Source organism: Equus caballus, chromosome X, assembly GCF_041296265.1.
Source record: "Equus caballus isolate H_3958 breed thoroughbred chromosome X, TB-T2T, whole genome shotgun sequence".
NCBI lineage: Eukaryota > Metazoa > Chordata > Mammalia > Perissodactyla > Equidae > Equus > Equus caballus.
This window is the reverse complement of record NC_091715.1, coordinates 1,184,198-1,195,753: the sequence shown is the minus strand read 5'-3', so window position 1 is coordinate 1,195,753 and position 11,556 is coordinate 1,184,198.

The following is an 11,556-nucleotide window of genomic DNA, read 5'->3' as shown; positions in this document are numbered from 1 at the left end:
TGGTTCACCAAAAGTGATTTCTGTGCAAGGCCAAGACGTTGCACGTTTGAATGTGTTCGCTTCAGTCTGGGTGCCTTGTGAGTGCCGTTATGAAATACGATGCCCGATATTGAACGGGACATTCTAGGAGGTTGGGGGAGGTGAGAAGGTTTGCTGAAATCACACCCTGATGGAGGAGCAGAGCCCACATTAAGACGCAGGTCTAAACCGCCTCAAAGGCCTGCTCTTTGTACATCTCTCACGGGGTCGTCAAGCTTTGCCACTGGCTGGATGGAGGAAAGTGGGGGTTCCTGGCATGCTCTTGTGACCCGTAAAGAACAGGAAGCCATGTGGAGGTGAGTAGGAAAGGCTGAGGTCACGCAGGGCAGAGACGCAGCCAGACAGCTGCCACTGCAGCCAAAATGCAACCCCTCCTTGTCCCCGGTCCACCTCTTGGCAGCTTTTCAATTCTGCTTTTATGGTTGTGTCCTGGCTGCAGAGGCCTCGGCATTGGGGCTGGCGTTTCTCGTGTAAAGATGCCCCTCGCTGCAGAGAATGGTTAGGTCTCAGTGTGAGAGACACGGGAGTGAAAAGCCTGAGACCTCCCCTGGCACCTGAGAGGAACCACGGCTAGTGCTGTTTCCGATGCAGAGGGGCAGTTGAGGTCCAAAATGTTTATTCTGTCCTTTGTCCTGTTTCCAGACATTTTGCAATACTTATTTATATCTATTTATCATCTGTCTGTCTGTCTGTCTATCTATCATCTATCTATGTCTATCTATCATCTGTCTATATCTATCATCTGTCTATCTACCTATATCTACCTATCTATCATCTATATCTATCTACCTATCCATCTATCTATCTATCATCTGTCTGTTTCTATCATCCATATTTCCGTCTATCTATCATCTATTTATCCATCTATCAATCTATCTATCATCTATCTACCTATATCTATCTATCTATCTATCATCTGTCTATATCTATCTATATCTATGATCTATCTACCTATCCATCTGTTGATCTATCTTGATCTAACCGTCTACTGATCTGTTGATCTACCCATCTGTCTATCATCTATCTATATCTATCTGTTTGTCTATGTATCTATCATCTATCTACCTATTACCTATCCATCTATCGATCTATTGATTTGTCTATCATCTACCTATATCTATCTATTTGTCTATCTATCATCTATCTATCTATCTATCTATCTATCTATCTACATACCTATCACCTGCCTCTCTCTCTCTCTCTGTCTGAGTCCGTTCCAGCTTCCATAACAAAATACTGCAGATTGGGTGGCTGATAAACAACAGAATTTACTTCTCACAGTTCTGGAGGCCGGAAGTCCAAGACCAAAGTGTCAGAATGGTCGCATGCTGGCGAGGGCCCTCTTCCTGGTTCATGGCCTGCCCCTTCTCGCTGCGTCCTCATGTGGCAGAAGGGATGAGGGAGTTCTCTGAGGTCTGTTTGACAAGTGCACTAATCCCAGTCATGGGGGCACAACCTTTATGACCTAATCATCTTCCAAAGGCCCTAAGTCACAACACTATCATATTGGGGGTTAAGATTCAACTTAAGAATTTTGGAAGGACACAAGGATTCAGATCATAGCATTATATGATCTCTCTCTCTCTCTCTGTTTCTCACCTATCTATATATCTTCTATCTACATCTATCTATCTATTTTTATCTCTATCTCTCTATTACCTCTCTATCCATCCATCTATCCAAGAATCCATTCAACCAACCACTTTCCCATCCATCCATCCATCTATCAACTATCTATCTATCTATCTGCAAGGTTTCATCATTTTTCCAAGTCACCACATGGATGCGATGGTGTAAAACCAAGTAGCCACTACATTTTCAACAGAATGTGCTGTGTAGGAGGCATTTGCAAAGAGTTCACATTCCTCTCACTCCAGGAAGTGATCAGAGCCCTTTGACGTGGAGGCCAGCTAAGCTGTGATTCCATTTGGACTTAATCAACGTTTCCATGTAACTCTGCAAAAACAACAAGTGAGTCCAGATTTCATGCACAGTGTCACAAGATCTGGGATATGCATTAACCAGAGGCAATGATTAACTTAACATTTGTCTGATATAAATAAAATTTGCCATAGGTCTTTCTTTGTGTGTGATCCAACTATAGTTTCATCATCAGATTTTAAAATGACTCTCTCCTGCTTTTGATCAGGGTCATTGACCATATGGTTTGTGGTCTATCCATCTGTTCAGAATTTCTCCAGATTTTAACAATTTCCGTTAATATTTCAACTCTACAACAGACGATTAGAGAGCTAAAGAGTTTAGACTGAGTTGATTCCAGTGTGTCAAAAGCACCAGTTGGGCTGACACTATTTGAAGGGGAAGAACTCTTTTCACGGGAGTGGAATTTCCGCATGGTTTTAAAAAAGCATTTGGGATCCCTCAAATGCAAGATAATAGACTTCCTCTAGAATCGAGGTTGGGTGTGCACCAAGCGTTTGCAAACCCAGAAAGACACCGTAACAAGGAGTGCTTGTTTAATTTTACCGACAACCAGAACCGGTGTTGATGGGCATGTTTCTTCGTATGCAGGATCCCGTGTGGATGTGTAAAATGTGGATCCCTATGCATTTCGTGAGCTCCAACATTGCACAGCTCGATCAGATGGACGTGACCGAAGGGGAGTTTCAAAGAACCATTTCAGAGTTGTCTTTTACAAAGATGCCACTTTCATATGTTCAGCCATACTTTTGCTGCCAATATTAATCCATTCACTCCAAATCTTAGAATTCCTTCCTTTACCAAAAAATGCATTTCACATTCCTTTATCTCTGAACCCACAAGCTTTGTTTTTAATGAAAGGAAATCTTGAAAATCACTCTCTATTCATTTCCTTAGCCTTGTCCATTCAGCCACTTTTTCCAGTGATGTCGATGTGTACATGGAAGTGTGTTCTCTCAGAAATTAGATTTCTTTTGCTGCTTCTGAAGCATTAAGAATCTTCAGACTTGGTGAGCTGGCAGGAGGTAGTGAGATTTTTAACGATTTTTAACTTTTCCCTCTAATTGATCCAAGTCTCAAACCAAACCTTTAACAGCCGATTCCCTGCGGTGCATTGTAAAGATTCGTTAAGCAAATCTAGGGAATTTTAACTTTGCTAAAATACCAAGTGGTATGTCAGGATTAGCAGTTTAATTACTGCTCCCTTTTCGACCTTTAAAAGCACACAGAAACCCAGTTTAATCCACTGGCCACTGGGCAAATACCTAACATAAAATCTATAGCGGGTTTCAGGGTGACTTCTAAAAGATTTGTCCAAGTCCTGACCCCAGAACCTTTGAGAGTGACATTACTTAGAGAAAACATTTTTGCAGATGAAATGAAGTCAAGGATCTTGAGATGAGGCCATCCCGGATGAGGGTGGCCCTTCATCCAATGACTACTGTCTTTAGAAGGGACGAAAGAGGAGAGACACAGAGGAGAAGCCACGTCAAGATGCGGCCACCAGCCAATGGACGCCTGGAGGCCTCAGAAACTGGAAGAGGCAGGAAGGACCCTCTCTTGGAGCCTCCAGAGGGAGCGTGGCCCTGTGATACCTTCTTCTCAGACTCCTGGTCTCCAGGACTGGGAGAGAATGAATTCTTGTGGCTTTAAGCCACTCAGTTTGTGTAACTTGTTACAGCAGCCACAGAAAACTCAGACGCTTCCTCAGGACACCTAGCTTCTTTTTAGCAACACCTATCTCCTTGGTCCCTTAATGTAGGAACCACTCCTGGAAAAGGAGAAGTCTGGGCACCTGTGTGTGTGTTTGGAAGTGTGGCTATGCGAGCCCGGGCCTCATGTGCATCACAATATAGCTCTCAAAGAACGTGTGTGGGCGTCCACCTGAGTCTTGTTTTCATGGCATGATAAAATTGTTCCTTGCAGCTGCTCCCCTCTCTGCTATATCTTGCCTGCCTTGTCATCTCTACTCTAGAGAAAGCCAAACAATTGCACAAGTGAGAACAGAGTTGGCACACCCATCTGCTGATTTTCAACTGTAAGAGTTGCTTCATGTATGAAATTAACCCGTGGGGGTGGAACGTCTTCCCTTTATCAGAAAGTAGGAAGAGTAGAGGCATATGGGAAAAAGAATCCAGTTTAGAAATAGTAAGGATGCTGTGTTTAGCATAAGAGTGTTTCCCAAGTGAGTGCATTTTGGGGGAATTTATAGATGGAAATGACTGTCATCATGCTAATGAAAAGACTGGCTTTCAATCCAGGAGCAAGTCTGATTTTGAAACTACTTCATTAACGCTGGTGCACGCTCTCTCTTATTCTTGTGCCCGCTTGTGCTTGCAGCAGGACAACTGGAGGATCCTGCAAACCCTTCTTCAAGTTTGAGAGGGGCCCCCAAGTGGTCTCTCCTGGGCTCACATACACAGCAGACAGAGCTACGCCATGCAGGATGAGAACATGCTCCTCTGTCTTTGCTGTTTGCTCTGTGAGGGGGCCAGGGGAATCTAGCCCAAGCCCAAAGTTTTGCATAGCTCTTTCTTCCCTCCTCTTGGTTCTTGCCTTTCCTCATGAAGCCTGTAGATGGATAGGTCAGAACATGTAGTAATGGGATGACCCCATTCGCTAAATATCTTGACAACGTAGCTTTCGGGATGTCCAAATGACTAACACCGCAGGGCGTTACATACACATTGGAGGCATAAAAGTCAAGGTACAACTCTTAGAGCCTCCTCACATTTTGGTAGACTCTTATTCAACATTTGGTCAAGGGCGGATGCCTCCTTTCAAGAAACAGTTGGATGGAGAGACTACAGAGAGAACGGAAGAGGTAAAGAGGTGGAGAACACAGTTCAGAAGAAAAAGAACTCTGAGTGGTGAATGTCGCTTCAAAGAGCAGAGTCAAGACATGTGACTGAGTCAAGAGTTTTGTGTGAGGGCCGTCGTGGGATGATCTTAGGATCATTATTTTCCATCTCCATAGGCGTTCGAGGCCGAAATGAGAGGAAGGTGCACTCTAGCACGAGGACGGAGCAGGCTATGGAAGCGTGTGGGTGATTTCCTCCATCCAAAGCGTTAAGTAGCGAGCTCCGCAGAGACCTTCCCACCGAACATTTCCGTGAACTTGCCTCAAGTCATGAAATCAGCTATAGAGCCAAGACTGGAGTTCACAGTGCCCCAGAGCCCAATTAGCTGTGCATTACAGGAAATGACAGCAGTCCTTGACTTGACATTTGGAAGAGAAATATGGTCCGAATTAGACTAACTACCTGTCCAAGCCAGAACTTTTGCTCATATCACCCTGACAAAATGTGTTATGAAAGGACAACCTCCAGATCTGGAAGCTGTTTCTCTATAATTCATTGGGTGACCACAGGTTTCATCACATCAAACTACTTTCCCTCCAGCATCCCACAAAATTCCCCAGGAGACGGGCTGGCTGCCATGGTACAGTGGTTAAGTTCACGCACTCCGCTTTGGTGGCCCGGGGTTCACAGGTTCGGATCCTGGGTATGGAGCCCCACATCGCCAATCAAACCATGCTGCGGTGGCATCCTGTATACAAAATAGAGGAAGATGGGCACAGACGTTAGTTTAGGGACAATCTTCCTCAAGGAAAAAGAGGAAGATTGGCAACAGAGGTTAGCTCAGGGCCAATCTTCCTCACACACAAAGAAAATTTCCCAGGATACCAGGGTGAGGATCAGCCATTTGCCAAGCCTTGATGTGGTTCCATATTGCCTTTTATTAATGGAAGAAAAGCTCAAAGGAGACCCCTCGTGATGGTACTAATCGCTTCTCAAAGACGGTCCTGAACAAGGAGACAGGAAAAATAATATTGAAGTCGATTTATCCAAGGATGTGAATATCATCTAATTGTGCTGCCTGTGGCTTTAATCTAAATGTCTCCCTGGACCAGGCTACACCCTTCCAGCTCTAGTGCCAACACCCAGGTTGAAGGCTGCATCATCTCTTACTTTTCTGACTACAATGTCTTCCTAACTAGCACCTTTCCCCTGGCCCATCTTGGTCCCAAACCCACTCGACAGCCAGGAGGACGTAATTGTGGATCTGTCTAGGTTGCATTCTGTGCAAATACACTTCTCCCAACGCGAATTCAGGAGGAACTGCTGACTTTGTTACCATCGCACCCCCTTATGCTGGGGGGTTACGTTCCAAGACCCCCATTGGATGCCTGAAACCACAGATGGTACAGAACCCTACATAGACTATGTTTTTTCCTGTACATACATCCCTATGATAAAGTTTAGTTTATAAATTAGGTACAGTGGGAGATTAGCAACAATAATTCCTCTTTGTCATATCCAAATTGCCAGCATCACTTCTCTTGTGCTTTGGGGCCATTACTAAGTAAAATAAGGGTGACTTGAACCCAAGCACTGCAATACTATGACAGTTGATTTGATAACAGAGACGGCAATTGAGTGACTCACGGGCGGGTGGCATCTACAGTGTGGATCCGCTGAACCAAAGAGATGACTCACATCCCAGGAGGGACGGAGCAGGACGGTGCGAGATTTCATCCTGCTCCTCAGAATGGCACACAATTTAAAACCTATGAATCGTTGACTTCTCAAATTTTCCGTTTAAGATTTTTGGATCGCGGTTGAACACAGGAAACTGAAACTGCAGAAAGTGAAACCTTGGGTACAGGAGGACAGTACTGGTCTGTTCCTCCCTTCGAATGTAAGATGAAGACAGGGATGATGTCCGCATCATCCCTCTCATCTTTCAGGGTCAGCCTAAAGATAGCTCTTCCCTTAAACATTAAGCATCTAAGGACAGGTTCATCCTTGTCCAGCCCCACCCAAAATTTCAGAGATGCTTTCGATAAGCACTGAAGCTTGTCCAAGAACGCCAGTGCAAGTTCAAGAAGAGATTCAGAAGGATATCACCCAAAATTGGGGAAGTCTTCACGACGTGCTCCCTGATCTGTCATGCAGAGCCCTTCTCGTGGAAGGGATGACCACACTTGGCTTAAGGCTCTGCAGTCACCAGCTCACAATTCTTAAGAATTTTGGAAGAAGGAGCCCAGCATTTTCATTCTGCACGGGGCCCCGCAAATTATATAGCCAGTCCTGACCGCAGAAGAGACAGCCCCTAAACTAAACTCGCATAGGTCATTATTACCCAGACTGAAAACCCACAAGGGTGGGTTTAGATATACGAAGCACTGCTCTCAAATGTGCACATTTCTTGCATCTAGATATTTGGGACATTCCCTCAGCAATGACCGAAATGCGGCTCTCAGGGTGAAAGTGAGGGCGTCTGAATCAATGATTAAAATTCTTAAGAAGCAGCAAGGATTTCTTTCAAAGGAAGGATCCAAGTGAGGGAGATGTGGGGGGATATTTAGCATTTTCCTAGTGGAAGTTTTCTTAATGCCATGGAAAATTGAGTAGGGCATCCTTGGGGAGGCAGCAGCAAGCTGTCTGCATCAGAAATCTACATTTTTCTTCGTGTTGCCCACCCTGCAAAATGCCACTGGAAAAATGTCCTTTGCTCCGTTACCATCACCCACAGCTTGCTGCACAGCTGTCCACACCCAATAGCTTTCGCCCCGAGGTATCCGGCAACCCATGTAGATTGCACTTCTAGGAGATTCGAGCTGTCTACATCTCCCACTGTTTTCTGGAACCGTGTTAAGCAAACTCACTCTGGCCAGAAGCTGGGTTTCAGGAGCTCCTCGCTGACCCGAGTAACAGAGTTCCCATAACCCTAGCCAGAGGAGTCTTTACCATCTGTAAACCAGCCCAGTTAGCCTTTTCTCCAGAAAACCAGTAGCACCCATGGTCAAATTTCAGAAAAAAATTCTGATTTTAAAATGCCATTCTAGGGTGATGCACTGTTTCCTTAGATAAGTTATACCCAAGATTGAAAGCACGGGTGCTGTTGGCAGCACAGCATATTGAAATTATTAGCGTGCATATCTCAACTCTAATTCTCTTTTTATTTCCATTCCTGGAGGAAAATGGTCTCTGGACAGAAGAAACGATGCATCTTTGCTCCACAGTGAGCTCAATGCCTGAATTCTTCTATGTGTTCCATTAAGGCTCACCATTGATGGGATGGATGAGTAAAAGAGATCAAGTTGGAATCCACATATTATTGCTTAGAAAATCCCAGGTGATACACTGTGCGCTTTCATCGTTCCCTCTCTGTCTGTCTGTCTTTCATTTTTGCTTTCTGCTGTTCCCGTCAGAAAATTAAGGCTACACACACCATCCCATCGGTTTGAGGGGCGTATGTAACATGCTCACCCTTGGAGATGCGTAAGGCAGATGGGGGTGAATTCCTTGATCCCATCAGAGATGATACATTGCAAAGGGAGTCGGTCCCTTGCAAATTCCTTTTTCAGGAATGGAAACTTAAACTTATGCAACTGTCGGGGCCCAGGGCAGGCCACCCCAAAATGTCCCACAAGAGCAGATTGATTGTTTCAAATTAAAGTTACCTAAGAAGCAAGAGGGGCATTCTGACCCTCCTGTCTCTGTTCCTTCTGAAAGCGAGAAATAAACCTCCCACGTGAAAGACACTCTCTTTACATCCTCATCTCCTGAGCTGAGGAATTCAGCGCTCCGAAGTCTGTATAAATAAACCTTGCTAACGTACTACCTCAAGCCTAGATTCTGCTGAAATGCCTCCCTGATTACGTAACTCGAATCTAAATTTCTCCGTCCTGTCAATTCTTCACAAATTTATTGCTTCTTTGTGTAAAAGATAGATACACTCCTTGCTTTGTTCACCCTCCGAGCATCATTTCCCTACGATCTCCAACATGGACGTATTAAACCGGGATTTCCTTCTGTTAATCTGCTCTTGTGTCAATTTTATTACTAGCCCAGCCGTAAGAACATGAAAAGGGAATAAAAAGGGATTCCCCCGGACCCATGCACACTACTTTTATAAAATGAAAAAGATGTATACATTTAAAACATTTTTTGGTTTTTAGAGATCTTGATTCAGCGGTGCACACAGCTATATCAGTGTGTCCCCTAGTGGTTAAATTATTCTAATGATTAAAAACATCTAATGTTCAGTCGGCCTTAGATTATTAGATACTGGGGATGGGAGAAAGGAAAGAATTTTTTTTTCCTTTGTGAGGAAGATTCGCCCTGAGCTAACATCTGATGCCAATCCTCCTCTTTTTTTTGCTTGAGGAAGATTAGCCCTGAGCTAACATCTGTGCCGATCTTCCTCTATTTTGTATGCGGGATGCCACCACAGTGTGGCTGATGAGTGGAATAGGTCTGTGCCCAGGATTTGAACCTGTGAACTCAGGCCGCTGAAGCAGAGTGCACAGAACTTTAACCAGTCAGCCACAGGGCCAGACCCAGGAAAGAATGTTGTGTATATTCAAAGACCTTTTCCTCATAAGGCAATTTCAGGTTTACCACAATATTGATACTGCCATATACCCCTTGTCCCCACACACGCATAGCCTCCCCAAGTATCAACACAGAATTTTTTTTTAAGTAACTGCATATGTAGACAGAATTTTATCATTGATATCTTCCTTTGGGGACAATGGTTAATTAACTACCCAGTTTGGTGTGTTTTGATGAATGGCAAAGGTTTGTATCATCTTGATATGACATACCTTCCATTTGCAACTCAAGATAGCTTCAAAACACCTAACAGAAAAGCAAATATTTACCTAGTGTTCTACATGCGGCTGTGTGCTACATCTTTTATAGGAATTGTCCCCGTGAACCTTCACAACAATCTCGTGATGTCGGTACAGTTATTATTGGGGGTTGACAAATAGAACAGTCGAAACAAGAAGTTGCCCAAAGATATCTAGCTGGCAGAAACACAACTGCTATTGAATCCAGGTGTCAAACCCTGTAGACGATTTTTTTTTCATCTCTATAGATACTACTGGGCAGAAAAGAAAATGTTTCTTGGCTCTATATGGCTTGCTTTCCCTGATAGCCTTCTGTTCAACCGCTGACTAGGGGAAGTAGAGTGAGGGAGGGGAATTTGGAATTAGATGCCAAGAAGCTGGGGTCCGGCTCACTGTACCACGTGGCCTGGGTTAAGCCCCTTCATATCTCTCCACTCTGTTTTCTTCATCCATAAAATAATGAGATGATCTCAGAAGTCTTTCTCAGGCTAAAATCCCAAGATTCTGCGCTGTGACATCCTAAATTCTAAAAGAATGCTCTCCCAGGATGCACATGAAAAGATCTTCAACGTCACTAGTTATCAGTGAAACGCAAGTCAAACCCACAAGGAGCTAACATGTCACGCCCGTCAGAATGGGTATAATTAATGACGAGAAACAACAAATGTTGGAGAGGACATGGAGGAAAGGGAACCCTCATACTCTGCTGGTGGGAATGCCAAACTGGTGCAGCCACTATGGAAAACAATATGGAGATTCCTCAAAAAATTAAAAATAGAAATACCTTACGACCCAGCTATCCCACTTCGGGATATTTATGCAAAGAACATGAAAACCCGAATTTGAAAAGATTTATGCACCTCTATGTTCATCGCAACTTTATTCACAATAGCCAAGACTTGGAAACAAAGGGAGTGCCCTTCAATGGACAAATGAATAAGAAAGTTGTGGTATCTATATTTGATGGAATACTACTCAGCCACACACACACACAAAAAAACGAAATCTTGCCATTTGCGACAACATGGGTGGACCTTGAGGGTAGAATGTTAAGCAAAATAAGTCAGATGGAGAAAGACAAATGCCGCATGATTTCACTCGTATGTGGAAGATAAACAAACACATGGACAAAGAGAACAGATTGGTACTTACCAGAGGGGAAGGGGTTGGGGGACGGGCGAAAGGGGTAAAGAGGAATATATGTATGGTGATGGATGGAAACGAGACTTTTGGTTGTGAACACAATGCAGTCTATATAGAAGGTGAAAAATTATTATGTATGCCTTTAGTTTACTCAATATTATAAGCCAATGTGACCTCAATGAAAAAAGGGAAAAAAAATGAATGTTCTCCTAAGATATATAATAATGTAAGGGTGGGTTGAAAACCTTAGAACAAGGAGGGGTAGAGAAATGACTCAGCCTTTGTAAATAATCCTTTTGTGGACTAATAAGTTCTAAGGTGCTTACCTAGGATCACTTAGGAGAAAAAAAATATCCTTGTTCAATATTCAATATTAATACAGTTGTTTATGTTTGACTTCAGGTTTTCCTGTTATTCCTTAGAAAAGAGAATCAAAGAACAGAGGTATGTTGAAAAGGGATCAAATGCACATAACTGTGTTGCTCCTGAAGTTAATCCTTGGGGATTTGGGGTTTGGTGTGGTCAGGGGTTCAATCGTAGTCCCAAAACTTATGAGCTGTGTTCCCTTGAGAGGGTGATAGAACATAGCCAAGCTGTAGATACTTCACCTGTTACATAGGGTGTAGTAGGTTTAATTACGTCCCCCGAAAAGATATATTGAAGTCCTAAACCCTGCTACCTGTGAATGTGACCTTATTTGGAAATAGGGTCTTTGCAGATGTGATCAAGTTAAGATGAGGTCCTAGTGCGTTAAGGTGAACTCTAATCCAATGACGGGCGTCCTTATAAAG